The sequence below is a fragment of the Bacillus rossius genome, assembly GCF_032445375.1.
Source record: "Bacillus rossius redtenbacheri isolate Brsri chromosome 4 unlocalized genomic scaffold, Brsri_v3 Brsri_v3_scf4_2, whole genome shotgun sequence".
NCBI lineage: Eukaryota > Metazoa > Arthropoda > Insecta > Phasmatodea > Bacillidae > Bacillus > Bacillus rossius.
In genome coordinates this window covers 16,880,685-16,901,324 of record NW_026962011.1, presented here as the reverse complement: position 1 = coordinate 16,901,324, position 20,640 = coordinate 16,880,685, and the positions used below count along the sequence as shown (strand labels likewise).

Sequence of the window (20,640 nt, the reverse complement as noted above, 5' to 3'; positions counted from 1 at the left end):
CGGTCGCCCCGGCGTTATTCAGCTGTCAGCGTCCCGCCCCGGCGCGAGCTGATTGTGGGCGCCGCGACTCCGCCGGAGGGGCGAGATTGGCAGGGGAGGGGGAGACCCGGCGGCGATAGGGCGAAAAGGGGTGGGTGGGAGAATGGAAGGAGGGTTGGGATGACGCACGGGAAGGAGGGAGGGGGGATGGGAAAGAGGATCCCCTCGGCGCGTCAGTCGTCGGGACGCTGGCTCCGGAGCCGGCCGCAGTGTCGCGCGCGTGTTGTCCGTGTGCTGGCGAGTGTGAGTGCGCGCGCCGGAGGGGGAACGCACGTGACGCCGCCAGCAGCGATCTCAGGTACCCGTCTGCCATGTCGATGCGGCGCGTCCAGCCAAGTGCGTCTCGTCGCTCCAAACACGTGTTACTTACAAAAAAAAAAAAGTTTTCTCATCTTTTTTGAGTACATACAAGTTTATACTGTAAACAAAAACAATAGCAACAAAACGATCTTAATAGTAAACTAATAAACAATTGCGAAATATAATGGCAACAGAGGTAAACAAGATTCAACAATAAATGTTTCGAGAATTAAATTAGCTAAACATAATTTTAATATTAGGTTAGACTAACTTGAACATTTTTACAGTTCCTATAATTAAATTAAATTTTAGTTTTTTTTAAATATCTCGGCCTTTAATTGAGTCAGGTTTGACGTAAAAACGCATTTGTAAATAGTTTCCCTTCAATTAATATTATATTTTTGATGTTTTAATAATCATACAGAAAATAAGTAAACAGTGATTCTTTTATCGTGTACCTAATATCATGAAGAACCTAAAACGAATCTGTGTTGCGAAAAGTTTTAACTAACTATAATTTGGTGGTGGTTTGGAAAAAAATAATATTTCCGCAAACACATTCAAATCACGACCATTTGTAACGCGTCAAATTTGAAGCTTAACAATTATAAATAAATTATTACATCTTAAGAAAATGCTAAATATTTTATTTCAAAGTTATTTGCAAACTATCTGTGGAAGTTTTAATTTTAATTTAGTACCTATGTACCTAAATTAAAAGATGAATTGCGGAAATTGAATATACTTAACCAACAAACCGTATATGTAAAATAACACCGTAATTAGCATGAAGTTTAATATCAGTGTCCTAAAACTAATTCAATAGCAAAATTTATTAGTGCATTTTCAGTGTAAATATTCATATAAAGGTTTTCACGTGTTTTAAACTGAATCAATTTTAAGAAATAAAACTAAAAGATGCAAGATGTGTCAAAGGCGATGTTAACTTCATTTTTAAATAATTTAAAACTATGATAACCTTTAGTCCTCACAGGAACATTTAAATTTATTATGCAACGGTAAAATGGACCTTTTTGGCTCACATTTTCAGAGCAGTAATATTTTTTTGTGACAATATTATGTAGCAATATCTTGCATAGCGTACAATACAATGTGAGAAGAAAGTGTCCCAAATAAACCTGATATTTGTGAAAGGATCTTCTTTTTTCTCTTTTTTTCCCTGGATCCTTTGTCATCAAACCTTATGCAGTTGATAATGAATCTAAATCTTTCAACAGGCATAACTAAAACGTACACAGGACTCGACAGGCCACTCCATAAAAATTTTTAAGGCATGTAATAATCTTCTTACTAGCTCCGCTTAAATACAACAAACCTAAAAATACTTATAACACTTCAACTATTAGATCATTAGTCAAACTGGGTGGATGGTTATAGTGCAATTCACATTATGTTTTAGCATGTTATTACCTATCAAAAAAGAGACGCCAACTTCCAAGAATACTATTAGTGTTTTTAGCATCAAATTTGGGCCTATCTCTATTATGTACAATGTTATGAGCATGAGTTTTTTTGTCTCTTTGGATGTTCTGTCAACCAAACATGGTTATATTTTTTTTTCAATGTCTTTTTCTTTGTTTCAATAATATAATTATTTATTACATCATACCACTAACCAGTAGACTTATTATTTTGTTCTCTCCGTGGACTTTTCTTGAAATTTCGACCGTTGCCCCTCCAAAGATATTGTAGCTTCTACTTCAAGAATTTTTCCATTATTGTTATAATCACAGACCGCACCCTGTTCGCAACCAATAACATCAACTTCAACCATATCATCCTCTAAGTTATCTTCCATCTCAAATTCGTCAGAAGCATTGGATTAATAATTAATCTCCTCAGTATTCATCAAAATCTTTCCCAAGGTCACTACAGCTTATTTCTTTGCCTTTATAAATATAGGTAATCATTTTGAAGAAATATTAAAAAAAATACAACTCAAAATAATTCTATGAACTTTACAGAAAATAATTCCGTGGTTACTACACTGGGTGAAAATTCACCCACGGGTTGCAAAAACACATGGACACAGTAGACGCTGATTGTGGTATACACCACTATCAGAGCTAGACTGAGAGAAAAGAAATTTCACAAGTTATAAAAATATTCAAATCTTAACTGCGTACACGTTTACAAAGCATGCAAGTAGTAAACAAACAAATATATAGAAAACAATTATTTTGGCACTCTACATTTGCTGCGGTCTGGTGACTAGTTTATAAATCAGTAGATACGGACATTAGACATCGCAATAATTGTAGACAGGGCTGTTTTCCGCGCGACCATATGACGGTATTCACATTAGGATAAGGACATGGGCCGCCCATAGGTTCGGACTACTGTAGACAGGCCCCCCTACTGTAGCATCGCCTAGGCTGGGGGTAAGTGTCCTGTGACCAGGTACTCCACAATAAACTGCAAGAGTCAAGGGGTCCCTGGGTGGCACTAAATAGATTGCATGCTACGGGACTCAAGCGAATCAGTAAAAGAAAACCACCTAATCGCGTCTCTCCATGTTACCGGATATGACGACCCAAAGCAACGATCAAGATTTTTTCTCGCCATGGATTTGTTGGAGGGGGGGGGGGCGGGGGGAAGGTTATTATATAATAATTTTATCTCTTCCAAGAATGATTGATGAAGAGTGAAAACAAATATTGGGCTTGTAGTTATTTATATAATTTCCGAGTAAAAATTCAAAGTAACTCTTTTTACCGATAAAAATAAACTATAATAGCAAACCATAAATAAAAAAGTCTTAATGAAGGGGAAATTCCCAAAAACAAAGCCCATGTTCCTGCAGATATAGCTCAGTTATATTTGCTTATTTTAGTAGTTAAAATTGGGTTCCTAACGTCTGTTTTGAGGTAACATGTCGCAACCCTCGGTGTTAATAATTAAAAAGTAATTATATAAAAAATTAAGAATTTAATAATCATAACTTATTATAATAACCTACTTCAAAAATAGACCAAATTATCGTTTTATAAAATCCTTTTTTATTATTTGTGGCCATTCCTGATTGAGAAATTATCTATGGATTTAAATTTTTATAGAAAGTCGTTTGTTTATTACTGTTGGCTTTAAGTAAGTCTTAATTCTTAATACGTTTATATTGATGCATTTAGTTTTAATATGGTTGAAGGTTAAAATTTTCCTTCAAGTTAATATTTTATTTTAACTCTGCAGGTATTTTTTTTTAAAGATTAATTTATTTTAAATGAGCTTGCGAGCCAGATTAAAATGAGGATTTTTATGTTTCCTATGGTTTAGGTATCCATGCCGTATTATAACTGAAGCGATGAAACGAATACTGCTCTAATAATTATTTATTGCATAATGACATTTGCATAAAGATTATGCATTATCCAACAAAACCACGATTGAAATAACCTGCATTTACAAAGAGTTTTTTTTACAGGTACATATATTACGATCCCAGTATCTCCTAGCCCGAGAGACGTCATGAGGGAACGGGAGGGATGCGACCATTGACAATGCCTGTCGCTGGAATGTCTGCAGTCTGTCCCAGGGAGAAGGGTCTCGCTCGAAGACTGACAGCGAGTCTGTCTCACACAGAATCACGGGGAAAAATTGAATTCGCTTATTTCATTTGTTTTTTACTCGTGCTCGGCAAGTTCTGTGATGATCTCCATTTCCTTTTCCGACGAGAGAGCACTGCCAGTACCGTCTAAAGTTACTATTACTTTCTCTCAAAAGCAAAATATACACCTATGCAATGAATGTCGCTGTGATATTATTTTTATTATTATTATTATTATTATTATTATTATTATTAAAGCTGAAATATCATATAAATGCGTCTTTCAGCCCGATTTATTATGAACGAAAGACTGCGACTTAGCAACAAAGTTACATTTTAAATTATTTTTGAAGCTAATGCAGACGACTACTAGTATGCCAGTAATAAAATGACAAATTCAATCATTATGGTCTACATAATTATTCATACGTTTAGATAAAAATATTTTCTATTCAGGAATTTTCCTTCGGGATAAAAAAAACCGGTGAGATTAGGAATTTTTTTTTGGACTACTTGAAGTTCGGAATTTCGGTCGAAGCTCGGAAAAGGGCGAGGGGACTATTGCATTCATGGCTGCCCACACCCCACATCATCGCCTAGGCGAGTAACCGGTGGAGAATTCTATATTAGTTTCTAGGCTATATGATCCTTGTAGGTTTTTGATGTAATATACATAATGCCATTAAATAAATTGTGCATAAAGTTTTTTTATTTAATTGTTTGTGTAAATGAATAATGATTAAATGGTATTAACATTTGGCAATAAAAAAATGCTATTTAAAGTAGATGTCTGCCATAGTTTATGAGCTGAAATACTAATTAAAGTGTTTATACCCACATATATTGATTTCCCTGAACGATAAATGAGATAAGAGATTAAAGCTTTTTTTTAGGACACGGAGCGAAATGATACACAATATTCGCTGAGGCAGCGTTAAATAAGTACAGAGAACGTCCACACAAGACATCTTTCTTTTTTTTATTGAACAAAGATATTTGAAAAATATTCAAACAAATATTTAAAATAAGGTTCATGCTTTATTTATTTAAATATTGGTTTTAAACACTTAAAGATTTAAATGATCCGAAAAAAATTAATGTTTATGAAAGAATGTGGTGTTTTAAAACATAAATAGGTATATTAAAATGCTTAACGCTCAGTTATTCATTTTTTTTATTTTGTCTGTCACATTTCCATGATGTCGCGTCCCTTTATAGTTCGATTTTCTTCCCCTCTCTCCTTTCCCACCACCTGCTGCATAACGCTGCTGTTGGCTATTCTATGTAATGATCCGTGAAATTGCGATGGTTTTGACCGAACCCCGGGGTCGATCGTAATTAAATTATCTAACTACAAAACAGAACTCGCTCCGTGGATGACGTGTGTTTTATCGCTATGAATCATGGCCCTCTGCATGTCCATTAAGTTACGACATAATCGTCGTTCCTGGTGCCGAAATGTATGTAGCTGGCTGTATGTGGGCAACCGGGGCCAACCCATTCAATTTCCCGCGCGCCAATAATCGAATGCTTGTGCAGGGCGTCGAAGTTAACTGTGTAAATCATCTCGCCCATACGCTCTGACGTAAAGTAATATAAAAGTTGCTGGTTTTAGCGAAGAGAGTTAATGAACTACGCGCATTTTGGTGCCAAAAAAAAATAAGTGAGAAAATCTTTTAATTCTCGCCAGTGATGTGTAAACACCTTACCTAGGTAACGAGCAAATTCATGAGGATAATTGTTTAACCTATAATCATTGTAATGCCAGTTTTTTGGTAGTTAAAAAACTTGAAATTGTTTTTAAAAATGATTATTTTATTTTGCCAAGTATATTCCAGGGTAGTTACAGTAATCATAAAGATCCATTTGGAACACAATACGTTTGGTACGTATGCTTATGTTTACGAAAGTGACTATACACAGGTATATGTTGCTACACGATAGACCGCCATCTTAGCGTCAAATTTCCGTTCATCGACTTCCGTTACATTTTTAACAAATTACTCATACCAAATGCTGTATAGCGAGAGTTACATCTTTACACATCAAAACTATTATTGGATCCTAAAACGAATGGCATTTAGGTTAAAAGCTGTTTATTTTTGTTAATATTTACTAAGAAAGAAATTTTATCAATTATATAAAAATTAGACAATTTATGTTTCATAATAAACATATTTACTAGTTAAAAAAAAATATATTTTTTTAAATTATTACATCAACTAGCTGCAGTACCCGGCTTTGCCCGGGCTGAACACCTGGTGATATATTGTCCGCGAGTAACAGCAAAATCGATAGCGATTTGTCCAGTGTGTTGGGCATTAAGAAATGACACATAATAACTGTTTGTGTATCTGTGACCTATGATTTTCTGTTTACCCATGGCGATCGGTTGAAAGGTTTAGAAGTTTATGCGCTACAGCGCCATCTAGCGGCGAGTTACAAAAAAAATGGATAGCATAAAAACCTTCTTCATGATAAAAACACTTCGATGTGCCAACTTTCATGGTGATCGGTCAAACGGTGTAAGAGTTTATCGACGTCATACATACCAAAATCCAATTATATATATTCTTATATTTCGAAATTTTTGGGCTTTCACTTTTGCGGAAAGTGGATGTTCAGGACCTCGAATGGTTTGGAACACTCCATCTCGAAAGAAATGATATTTGAAATTCCTGAAATTTTCGAAATTTTGGGGCTTTGCCCCAGAAGGGGGAGGGGTGATTTTGAGGACCCTGAATGGCTGGGAAACAATAAAAATCGAAAGAGAATGATTTTTGAAATTTTCTAAATTTGGGCCTTTGACCCCTGAAAAAGGGAGGGGGGGGGGTGATGTTGAGGACCCCGAATGGCTCGTAAACACTCCAAACCGAAAGAGAATAGGTTTTCGAAAGTTTGGGAAATTTTTTTATTATTGGGTATTTGACTCCTTGTGGGGGGGGGGGGGGTAGTTTGAGGACCCCGAATGGCTCGGAAACTCTCCAAATAGTAAAAAAGTATACTTAAATTTAAGAAATTTTTTAAATTTTTCGTAATTTTTGGGGTTTTGCACTCTCCCCCCCCCTCCCTCAAAATTGGGTGCGAAGTCGACTTTGGGTAAAGGTTCTACCATGCCCCGGACACTTTAGTTCGTAATGACTTAATTTTAATACAATTTCCTCCAATTTTTCGAAATTTTGTGACTTTCACTTTTTTGGAAAAAGGGGGGGGGGGGGGGGTGGAGGTTCAGGACCTCGAATGTTTCGGAACAATCCATCTCGAAAGAATAGATATTTGAAATTCCTAAAATAATCGAAATTTTGGGGCTTTTTCCCAGAGGGAGGCGGGATGTTCGAGGACCCTCAATGGCTCTAAAACGCAATCAAAAGAGAATGATTTTTAAAAAATTTTAAACTTTCGAAATTTTGGGGCTTTAACCACCTGGGGGGGGGGGGGTGATGTTGAGGACCCCGAATGGCTCGGAAACACTCCAAATCGAAAGAGATATAAAGGAAAACTTATTACCTACCTATGAATAATTTTCTAAATAAATTAATAAATAACTCTATGTTTAAGAATTTACGTTCATACAGAATATTAAACTTCAAACTATACACACCAAGAAAAACTAAGGATGTTTGTGAAACTATTTTTTATTTGTCATAATATTTAAAACATTTGTAGGATTTGTTTATATGTAAAACTGTGGTGGCCATATTCCGCTTATCCAAAGGAGTATAGAAATTAATACAGATATCACTCCCTGTACACACCACAAATCTTTGAATTAAGTAAAAAAAACATAGTCCAAAATGAAACAAAAAGTATAAATAACAACTAATTTGTCAAAAAAAATTATTCAACTGGAATGACAATGTTAACATCCATCTGAAATTTAATAGAAGTACATAGGTAGGTAAAAATATATATATATATATATATACACCTATATATAAGAAAATAAATGAAATTAAATCATACATTAATAAAATTATCTCACACTCAACCAAACATAATGTTTAATATGAAATAAAGGAAGATGGCAATTACGCGTAACTATTCTAATTAATAAAAAAAATCAACCTACCTTAAAGAGTGAAACTCAAATTTTTCAACAATATATTACATAATTGATCAATATTTCTGGGATTGGTCTCAGTAGCCCAAAGACTCTTGACGCACAGCAGATAAATTATAAACACTAAACCAAACTCCTTGCAAATAAGTTATAAGTAGGTACTGTAAAAAAATTACAATATTGACAAATAAAAAATATTAGTAGGCCCTACCAACCTATGAATAAATTTCGAAGAAATTTTTAAGTTTAAGAATTTATATACCTACATAATATGAAACTTGAAACTATCAACACAATAAAAACCTAAGAATGTTAGTGTAACTAATTTTTTTTATTTGTCATAATACCTAAAAATACGTATGTTTCCAAAATGAAACAAAGTATAAATAATGACCAATTTGACAAAAAAATGTACAACTGAAATGACATTGAAAAGATACACGTGAAATTTAAAAGAATTATGAGTGCCCTAGGTAGGGAGAAAAAAAATATATAGAATAAATAAAATTTAAAATATGGGTGCGTGTACTTAGGTACGAGCATGAGAAGTTATACTTCTTTGGCATCATTAAAAATAGTTTTTAATTGCATGCAAAAATATTGCGTGGAGTCCCTCCGCGCGGAAGAAGTGAAACTTCGTAATGTGGAAATGAAAATAGGAAGGGGTAGAAATTGATTTTTAGTGAAATCATATTGTATCAAATCAAACTAAAAAAATAAAGGAAATAAATTTGTAACGATTCATAGATTGATATTCAGAGAGAGAGAGAGAGAGAGAGACCTATTGAATGTCTATAAAACTTACTTTTTTATGAGAGCAGATTTTCATGAAATAAATCATGAAATCATTGAACGATAAAAGCTGTTTATTTAATTAAGCGGACGGGTTCGCCCCAAGGAGAAAATTGACGCGGCGAGACCTCGTGGACATAGAGAAATTACACACACTCACTATTTGTGTCTATGAAACATGATTTTTTTCTGCAATTTAAATTGTAATATACAAAACGGTATTGAAAATTTAAACAAATATGGCGACACTACAAACTGTCAAGATTTTTATTTTTTCCTTTCTCTCTACTTAGTTCCTTACAATAGCAAAACGTAACGTAATGGCTTGAAAGCTATTGCTCGGTAGACATAGAGGAAAGACACTAACAGTTTGTAAATCTATGACACACATTGCATAATATTAAGATATATTTTTTTAACCCGTTTAAAATTTATTTTTTTTAGACAAAAGATAGCCTATGTCCATCCCCAGGATATAATCTATCTCCTTGCCAAATTTCATAACGATCCGTTCAGCCGTTCAGCCGGGAAAAGGTAACAAATAAACAAACAGACAAACAGACAGACAGACAGAGTTACTTTCGCATTTATAATATTCGTATTGATACAAGTAGGCCTAAATATAATCGAAGTTGCGTGTCTGTGATTTTCGAATAACTGTATATTACATTTTTTTCCCTGTTGTTAAACTTAATATAAAAACTAATTTTAACGTAAAAGAAATTATTTTGTGGTTATCTGCATGAAATGATAACTTTAAAACGGCTAGAGGTTTAAAGAAGACGAATTAGAGGTTTAATTAAGTCAAAATTGTATTGTGGTAACTCAAACGGTTACTAATAAAGGACAATAATTGCTTACCAAAACCTTACAAAATAGAATCATTACATTCGTTTTTAAATGAAAAATTTATAAAATTCTATCAATTTGTTTGTTAATTGATGAAATATATGCAATGCAATACTAAATAAACACAAAAGTGTTTTTTTTTTATAATAAATTTGCTAAGTAATACCTACGCATTATGTCGAGTCAATGTAGATATTGAAGGTGTTTTTAATTTTGGGTTGAAGTTTTTAAATTATTTTTAGGTTTTTTTAAATTATAAACACGTTTTCGTCAATCTAAGTCAGTAAGTGAAGGGCCAAATTAAACTTAAGTAGCATGGTTTATAGTTAGTGATACAACTAGCTTGTTTGTGCTTCCTTTCTTGCGCGAAATTTTAGTACACATGAATTTTTATTGTAACTTTAATTTTAGAGCTATATTGATAAACACTAACTGTACTATTTTTTTTAATTTAAATATTCTGTTTAACTTATTATATCTTCATGAATTCACAATGACAGTTAGTAATTAATCAAACCTTGTTTATACTGGTAAAAAATGCAAGTTGTCTACTTAAGTATAAACACTACCTAATTATTATATTTATAATATAAGTAATAAAAGTAATAACACCATGTCTCCTGAATAAGGCAAAGAACAAAGTTGAAAATAATCACATATAGAAGAAACTGCTAAAGTTAAAATACCATTCATTTATCAATTACTAAATTAGATTAAATCCCGCAGTCATAAATAGATAATCCTGATTGTTGTGGTGCGGATATTGTATCCGTTGGCTGGCAGGATGTTTGAAGGGCACTAAAACAAACATGATTTAACATTTCAGCATCGCAGGGAGTCAAACTCGTAATCAAAATTTATTTTTGGAAACATGCACATATGTATACAAATGATGTCCTTTTTTTGTACTGACACAACTAGTTTCAGATTACAACCAGAAACTAAAAGAAAATTTTCAAATGTGTTTTTGGTTTCATTTTTAAAACTAGAATTTTTATAAACAAATAAGGGAAAATAAATTTCTTATCGTAACTATGTATGACATTAAAAAATGAATTTGACGTTCCGCAGGTGAATGAGAATTCTTTTGGCTCAAGACTTCGTTGTAAACCGATATATTTACTTGAAAAATTTTATTTACCACTAAAAAAACATATGCAGATTTGTCATGAACAGTTAAAATTTACTAAACACTTAACAAAAGTTGAAAAACTTTAAGATAACTAAATATTAACTACATTATAAATACTTACGTAATTGCAAGGGTATCAAATCCATCTGCAAAAATGCACGATTGTGTTAAGCGGGTATAAATTACTTAAAATTTCAAACAAAAATGAAAATTAAAATATTTTACTTGTCTTTGTGTGTTTTGTTTTTCATCAAACTGCATCGTCATGATTTCAATTATTGTTTTACAAATTTGAGAACCTGCTTGGTAAGCGATGTTAAGTATCTTGCTACTTACGTATAAACGAAGTATTATACAGACATCGATTTTCCTATTGTGTTTTCAAAATAAATTTATAAAGTACATTAGTATTCATTTATTAGATTAAAAACTAAAACGCGTTAAATAAAAGATAAATATTTGTGGTCACTGTGTGTCTGGTTGGAATACATTTTCTCTTTGTATTAAACTATCTTAGTTCTTTTAATTTTCGCAAATAACAATGTTTCCTCAATAATAATTTACTTTTTATAAAATTCTACTTTCTATTTTTTATTAGTGGCTGTATTATTTATGTGGAATGAAAAAAAGATTTGGCTTTTTAAATCCCGTAAACTATAAACTAATAAATACAAACTAAAATCGGCATTTTTTGCGAGAATGTGTGCTTATTTTTTCTGTTTGAGTTATTTGCAGTCATCAAAATTTGGTAACTTTTATTCATAAGTGACTTGTCAACTTTTCATTTTGCCTTTTTTTTTTTTTTTCCACTGGCTTAAAAACTTTTCTCGTTCAAACGAATGCTCAAAGATAAAACATAAAAGTGACAAATGTCAGCTTTGATTGTCACCGTTTACCTTGCACCTACCATCGCCTTCTCTTTTTATGCACAATTGTATTCCTATTCTGGCTGTTAGTAGATACTCGTCTAAATGTATTCTAAAAGTGAGTACGATAATATTTCAAGCTGTTATTATTTATTTACTTACAAATTAATATATATATATATATTTTACGCAAAAACTTAAAAACGTTTTAATAAAAGCTGAGAATTATTCTTAAACTGAGATTAACTTACAGATGGTCAGACAGGTAAAGAAGATTTAAATGCAAACATAAATTTTTATACAGCAGAAGAATGGTAAATTATTCAAAATAAAATATCAAATCAAAAAGGACAAATTGTAAAATAAAAAATTATTCATGCATTTTACAAATTAATATTAAATTATAGATAAAATAATGTGTGTGACAAAAATTAAAAATATTTATTTATAATCTAAATTTCATTTATTATGCATTTAAGAATTTTTCTAGTTTAAGCTAACATGGCCGTAATTTGGTAATTTTTATTCCGTATTTTGTAATCTTCGAAGTTGACAAACCGAAAATTATGGAGAAATAATTTGTTTGTTGACAATACGAAGGCTTAAATGGGTACAACTTTTAACAGGCCTTTAATGTTGCATAGGATATTCCACATTATGGCTACGATATAAAACAGGCGAAATGTGAATCATATGTATATATATTTGAAATTTAAATTTATGTAATATTATGATTGTGAATTTTAGTGAAAGTTAGGAAAAGTATGTACAGGTAGGTAACTTAACCTTACCACGAAATAACATATATTAGCTTTGGTGGAGTTTTTGCTTAATGATGTTTCATCAGTGAATGTCAATGAGCAACTGCGTTACACACTACGAGCCATGTTAGGACTAGGCGCCTGAACTTGAATCACATTCTTAGTCACTTCTGTATGCTTTATGTGGTGTAAGCTATATGTCATGTCACATGTATTCAATTGTAATATAATTAAGCATGTACGTTCATATAGTATGTTAAGCATTTGATTGGCGCACAATTCTTGCTTTGCCTGATGTTATTATTTTTGGGTAGTGATGAAGTGAAAGTACTGCCAACTACATACAAATTACAACTGAACGTTATGTGTGAAAATTGAAGTTTATTAGACCCATTAAAATTTATGAACCCAGGCCATGTGGCAATGTTTCAACACATTTAGGAATTAAACGTGAAATTCTTCAGGAAAAAAATTAGTTTATTTACGAATATGTATAATAAACTTACCCTCGATTGAATAATTACATTTAGTTCATACTACATACCTACAAATGTTTTGAACAGTAAATTGAAATATTTATGTGAAAAATACTGTAAGGTATTTTGATATCACTTGTAACACACACACACACACATATATCTTTATATATATTTCTTGTGTGCGTGTGTATGTCACTGAACTCCTCCTAGACGGCTGGACCGATTTTGATGAAATTTTTGTGTGAGTTCACGGGGATTCGAGGATGGTTTAGATTCACAATTTGGTCCACTGGAAAATGTTTATTTAATTAATTTTTTATTTATAAATTGTTGTTGATCTTTGAATGGTTTAGGTTTACAGTATATATGTGTGTGTTGTGTATTTATTTATGTGTTGTTAATTTTTGGATGGATTTTATGAATGGTTGTTATTACATTAAAATAAAATAGAATTGGTTATTGAGATTATTATATTATTATTTATTGAAATAACATTTGAAAGTGTAATTAAAAATATAGGTGCAAATTTGTGAGGTGCAGTATTGAAGTGAGTAATTTACATGATTTTTCGTGATTTTAATTACGTATACACGTGAATTCAATACCAATCAACTTAACCTCCAAATTTAAATTGTCAGTTCTCATTTTATTCTACATATTAAAATGTAATAAAATATATATATTGTGCAAAATATGTAAGGTGCAGTATCAAAGTGAGTATTTAACACGATTTTTCATTACTTTTAATTATGTATAGACGTGCATTCAATATCAATCAACTTTACCTACAATTTTAAATTTATTGTTAGTTCTCATTTTATTCTATGCAACTTATGACGTATTGATATATCTTTGAAAATAAAAATATAAGTTTGTAAAATAAGTTATAACATTTATATAATTTAAATTATTTATAGTAATTATAGTTTAAAGTATATTTAAAATTGAAGTTTTGTATTTTTTAATTTATAGTTTTTTTTTAATTATGATTTTTGGATTTACAACGTTTGAACAGGACACCGTCTGTCGGGTCCACTTTAAAGTGTGTGTTCAGGTGGATTTAAAAATTGTTTAGATTCACAATTCAAGCCGATAAATAATATTTGTAATTAATTAATTAATTAAATTAATGTTGTTGTTGAACGTTCGATGTTTTACATAGGATCCGGTTGGAAGCGCTGTGGTCGCGTTATCGAATATTCAAAAATATTTTATTTTTATTTCAGTTCGACCCGGCAGATGGTGCTGCGATTATATTCAGGGAAATTTCCTGTAAATTTTCAAATTTAAAACGTTTGAACAAAACAACGTTTGTTGGGTCCGCTAGTATATATATATATATATATATATATATATATATATATATATATATACAGAAAAAAAATGTTTTTACTAGTCAAGTAGAATACGTAAGGCAAAACAAATATATATTATCAGTAAAAAAGTTTGGTTGGATAGTCGTAAAATTTTTGTGCAGCAAAATCAATTTTGTTAAAATGATATTGACATCGCCGGTGCTGATCCCGTCGGTGGTGGTTGAAGTCCCGGCTGCTCAGATGGGGGGTAGAGGGGGTTCGAGCCTCGAGGCCTGGGGGATCAAGCCTAGCGCAGGTGTATCACTGTCCCGGAGAGTACCGCACGTTACCGTCGTGGCACGAGATGACGAACCTGAAAAGTACCCTCGCCGTGGTTGCGACCCGCGTCCGCCGAGGCGTCCGTCCGCGAGCGTCCGACGACTCCGCTGCCTCCAGCCACACTCCCTGTGCTGCTACCGCGGCAGCTGCGCGACTTGCGATCTGTCGTCTTTGGCGGTCCGCGCGACGATCCAGCTCGCAAGATTATCTCTCCGCCAATCACTCCCCTCTTCCTGGTGCGTCTTGCCGGCGTTCCCACAGCTCTTTCATTTCGTTCAATTCCCCCCTTTGTCACACTTTTCCACACACCTGCACATCGGGGCAATGTGCAACAACGGTCTAAGAGACTGGGAGGAGCACTTGGGGCGACGTAAATCAGGGACGCAACAACAGGGTGGGCAAGGGTATTTTGCCCCCCCCCCCTTCTGAAACCTTGAAGTGGGGGCAAACGGGGGCAAAGAAAGTGCTGTGTAATCAATTTTTAGATAATAAAACTGCTTAAATAGCACCATTTTCAACCTTGAAATACAAATTTTTCCCGGGGGAGGACCCCTGGACCCCCCGCTTCAATAAGTGGGATCCATGATTCTTTATTAAAAGGTATATTGCCCCCCCCCCTTTTGGAAATTTAGTTTTTGAGCCCCTGACGTCAATATGTTATTTTTTGTAAAATTCTCGGCAAATTCATTAGGAGCTGATAGAACTTAACTAGACAAGCTCAACAATAAGTGCTCGGAACCCAACCGATGAAGCGCTATGCTATGTAAAGCGGTGTGCTATGTTGTGAAATGAAAGAGAGACAGAAAGCGACGGAATTACAGGACACACTACATAAACGCCCAGCATTCCGCCTGAAATTCGCAAAACTATTCCCTTTCCCAGAGAAGTTGTTGTAATCGCTGGATATCGCGTCTGGCGCGCGCGTTAGAACTCGGACTCGGTACGACCAAAAAGTAACTCACTGCCATAACCAACGCTCTCATTTTATTTAGCAGTCAGCAAACTGTGGTATTCATACGCGACCTAACAACCTAAAAGTCGTTGATTTTTCGAAAGAAAACGTTGGCTACCTTGAATTTATTTATTTTTTGTTCGTACTTTAAGTGGGAATATTCACCATGTATCCTTAAGATTATCAATTTTGCAATACGGAACTACCAAAACACTATGTTTAAAATTATTTTAGCTTTTTGGTTCAAAGATTAAATAACTGCATAGCCACAAAGTATTAGTATGCTGAAAATCATAACTTCAGTTTCAATTGAAAACAATACACACACATGCACACGTCTGCACATGTACATATGACAGCCATGCTTATTTCATTGCTACCATGATAATTCAATGTTGTCAAATATTTTTCCAAAGTAAAATATTTTGCATCTATACTCAAAACTCCACTCCGTTAATACAGCATTCCATAAATTCTGAATTAAGAATGCTTGCAAAATTACATTTATTTATTCAAGTCATTATGTTTAACAAATTTATATGATTTTTTTAATATTTGAAACTTAATTTTCGATGTTGGCATTTGTCGACCGCACAGCGTTTTATAGTGGCCATATTCTGCCTGTTCAATTGCGTCCCCCGGGGGAAACCTCCGTGCTTCCCTTGCATTGCCGTCCGCAAGCGCCTGCACAGAAAAATATTTTTCTGTGCTTTTACAAAAGATTTCTTAGGTAACCAGATGCCCAGAAAATTTTTTTTAAATGCCACAACGAAGAAATTATAACTTTCTACAACGCATGGCTAGAATTATTTCTACATATATGAAATACTTTTTGTAGAAATAAATATTCAGTATTTCTTACGAAAATTTGCTCTTGATATTATATTTTAACTGATGTTCCATTGAAGCACAATTTTTTTACGAGGGGAAAAAATAATCGGATAATCAGTTGTTGGACTTTGTTTTATTGTGCTTATTATGTTCGCAGTTAATAGTGGAAAGCTATTCAGGAAACTGTTTACAAATTAATTTAACTATCGGAGGTACTGGGACAACACAAGGAAAAAATATTTCCGGGTAAGAATCCGAACCCAGCATTACTGCCATCACTATTTTGTAGTGATCGATAGAGTTGTTTTAATGCATTTGTACAAATCTAAATATATCTGTTCCATTTACAAAAACAAAAATATACAGTGTAGGTACGTGTGATGCATGGTTCGCGTATATCGTTCGCGGGAAAGCGGTTGAAATACGATCGTATATTTTACGATGACTTGTGTACTCATATAGTTGCGTTATAACCCCCTAAAGTTTGAACAACGAATTTTTAAAAATCTTTTTACGTGTCTGTTTCCACGAGGCGTGAAGTGCCAACGTAAATAGGTCAAAAATTTAATCGGGCTTGTCTCCCAAATGTATCGATATCCCGACGAAACACTCTTTACCTGATTACAAGCTGCATACTGCGCATGCTTGGAAATTAACGTTCCCATCTTCCAATATCTACCACCCCCCTACAACATTATACGCAGAACTGTACCTACGCTGTACACAAACTCTAATTGGGCCCGCTTCTTTCCGAGCCTTGGGAACGCAGGATTTAGCAAGCATGCCCCCAGGCTCGTAAATAAACTTGTCTTAAGGGGGGGGAGGTGGAGGCACAGAACTTTGCAATTTGCGCCGACGGGGGTTTGTTCCGCGTTCGACTTGCATTAGCATTCTCCCCGACTCCCCAACGTGTGTTTTTTTCCTTTTTAAATTTTTATTACTCCTTCACATTCTCTTTCTCGTTTTCCTTTTTTTTTCCCCAACCCGGTCCCCGAAAACGCGCCGACAGCCTTAACCGTCGAGAGCGAACCAACAACGAAACACAAACGCGGGCGGGAGGATTAAGGGGGGGGGGGTCACCGGGAGACGCCCACTTCCAGTACACGGAGAGATTACCCCCTCCCCCTCCCCAACAACTTCCACCCCTCCCTCGTGGCCCCATACACACCCCCTGCTGGCGTCCGACGGAGCAGCTGGATTTCGCAAGCCCTTTATTTTTAATGCCTGCAGCGACAGGCGGCTCTCTCTCGCGAGACAGGGAGGATTTTACAGGAAACAACCCACGTGGCACTCCTTATCAGAACTCCCATCCCCCCCACCCCCCCCTCCACTTTACACCCCTATTCTTGAAGCAGGGTGCACTTCAGCGACGTTCTAAACGGACGTTTCACGAAACTCTCGCCGGATGAAAAGAATCTGCCTACAAAAAATTAAAAAAAAAATTATATTATAAATATATATCTAAAACATTCGCCCGAAATCTCTCTGTAAAGAAAGAGATTTATTAGGGAGTAGGTGAACACGATAATTATTAAAACAGATTGCGCGCCTTCCCGGCCATTGCAAAATATGCTATCTGATCTTGGTTTTCAATGTTGAGCCGCGTCGAACAGGTAGGTACTTACCGAAATTTCGCTCTGTTTTGCATCAGCCATCTCCAGGCTTCAGAAATGAATGGCGTGTAATGCCAAGATAGTTTACACAATACTTGTGTTTTCTTACATAGTGTTTCCATAAGAGAATGTGCCAGTAATAAATTTTCATTATATGAATTATTGTTAGCGTTGTAGAGTTTTGGTTCAAGGTCACACTTAAAGAGTAACTGAAACAGTTTTAAAAAACCGCATGCACGAGTACTGCTTTGTTGTTTTCTCGCATGCAGCGTGACCTATGCAAAATGGTGACTCCTGAGCGTAAATGTTTTAATTTGTGCAATTTGCTAATAGTGAATCTGTAATTTCAGTTCAACGTGCGTTTCTTTAGTTCGATAATGGTGGAATGTTGAAGTCCCTGACCATGAATTGGTCGTAATGGTCCAGACAATAGAGCTCTTTTTCACTGGCCTCCTCATTCACCCGACATAACGCCATGCGATTTTTTTCCTTAGAGGCTTTCTAATAGATCGTGTCTACGTTCCGTCGCTACCTATTTATTTTCCAGAGGTGAGCCACAGAATTGAAGTGGCTATTGCTTCCATTACTTCGGAGATGTTAACCATGGTATGGGAGGAATTGTACTATAGGTTGGTTTTGTGCCGTGCACATTATGAAAATTTGTAAGAAAAAACTAGGTTAGTGTACAATCAATTAGAATTATGATTTGTTGTAAGTAGTTAAAATTAAACTGTTATAATACTTCACCGAAAATGGAACATACATTTATGATCATCCTGTATTTTATTGGTGGTTTACCTTATCTGCAATCCATACACTCTCTTGTACATGGATCTCTATGACAGAGTCCTTAAAAAAATTAAAACTTAGGCTGCATTTGCGATAGTTCGCAAACAACGTTTAAATGAAATAGCACAGTTTCACACGCACATCACAGAAGTCGAAGCTACATTCGCACACAACATAGCATTTCGAATCGATCCAAAATATTTTTCTTTCATTGACTTTATTTTTTACCCACGAACAATTTTACAAAGGGCTTGTTTTCATTAAATATGTGACTTTCATACAATTTAATTAAAAAATTATCTACAGTAATAATTGAATATATAAGTACCTAATATTGAACAACAAAAACTGAATATTTCAAAAACTCTATTTAACAAGAATTGGTACTTCTGTTATTGTTTCCTAAATGTGTATTTTCATTTAAATATCCAAATTCCTAATTTGAAACGTTAATGTGATTAACTACCCACAGGTATTTATTACCTGTATTCATATATTTTAACCCAGGGCCAGTAGTACAATTAGATTTAAATTAATATTTTATTAAGTAACACAAACTGCAGTAATTTTTTAAAATGACAAGACACAAATGTAGAATGACTGAAAGTTTGCATTTATAATGTTACGAAATTTTTTGGCGTGACGTAATGTCTGTGTAGTAACAATGAGACGCATAACGTTTCCCGAGAAACATTTTATATAAAATTGTTTAGTAACTGAATATATGTTTATTAATTACACGTTAATTGTGCTAAACATTCCTTTCAATTTTCCAACTAAGCATTTCTTTAGTTTGGCTTTAGTAACTGACAGGCTTTTAAGCCAAACGCAAGCCATTTGTGGTTATTGTCTTAACTCTTTCTTTCTTAAAATTAATTTATTATATATTTATCTTATTTCAATAAATGTTTAAGGATCAGTCAAAATAATAATCACAAAAAATCATTTAACATCTAAATTATTTAAATAAATATACTTAGGTAAGCATAACACAAATTAACACCTATTTTTTGAGTCTTTTAATGTTACTGTCGGATCCCACATAATATAATTTTTTATTTAGGAAATTAACAGAAATGAATGTAATCGGGAGAAAAGTTTTTCTGTGTACTAAACTTCGACACACGGTTCAAATGTTTTGCACATTTTACTTAATTATTTTGGCCATTATGCACAATTATAGGGATAAATTCATAATTGAATCTTCCGTTACAACTAGTGATCAAATTCTATTTTTCCATCGAGGTTTGCCATCCCTGAATAGCTTTCCAGTACTAACTGCGCGTATTAATAAGCATAGTAAAACAAAATAATGTAACATTATTGAATATTCGATTATCTCTTACATGGTATAAACAAATTATGCTTGATTTAAACATCAATTGAGTACAGCGTACAAAATATTTCCCTCGCTCTTAAACGACTGTAAGTGGGTTTAGTAACTGAGTGAATTTTTATTAACTACGCTTTAATTTTGCTACACAACTTTTTACTGCTCAATAATGCGTTTCTGAAAATTGGCTCGAGTAATCGATAGGTCGCTGCGCCAAACGAAAGTCGCGTAGTGTTAATTTGCTTCCTGACGTGCTGTCTGCCCAGCGCTGTTGAAAGGAAGAGAAAGGCGTGTGTCCATGCATACGTGTATAGCGTTAGGCGTGGGCGTGGCTTGTGTGACGTCAGTCGAGTCTCTGATTGGCTGGCACTTCGCGGTCGCTCGTTCCATGTGCACTTCCCAAATTTTTAAGTACACTGTAAAATATTTTTTTTTTTGAAAATGGAACATAAATATTTATGTGAAATTACAGATATATGTAAATTGTTACATTAACATGAAAGTAACCAAGTCACTACGAGAAAAAAAAGTGTTCACAGTAATGCTGGGTTCGGATTTTTACCCGGTTATTCTTGCTTTGTTTTTTCCCAGTACCTCCAACGGTTAAAGTTATTTTCAAACCGTTTCCTGAAAATCAGTACTAAC

The 20,640-nt window shown here is 34.1% G+C and overlaps 1 protein-coding gene across 1 annotated transcript in view; it reads left to right on the top strand.

Annotated features, from left to right (window-relative positions):
• The first annotated feature begins 223 nt into the window (after window positions 1–223).
• Window positions 224–20,640, top strand: part of LOC134541992 (lachesin-like) — a 559,697-nt gene continuing 539,280 nt past the window's right edge. The window contains exon 1 of the mRNA XM_063385770.1: window positions 224–337. The gene's annotated coding sequence lies outside the window, so the exon portion shown is untranslated. The remainder of the gene's footprint in view (window positions 338–20,640) is intronic.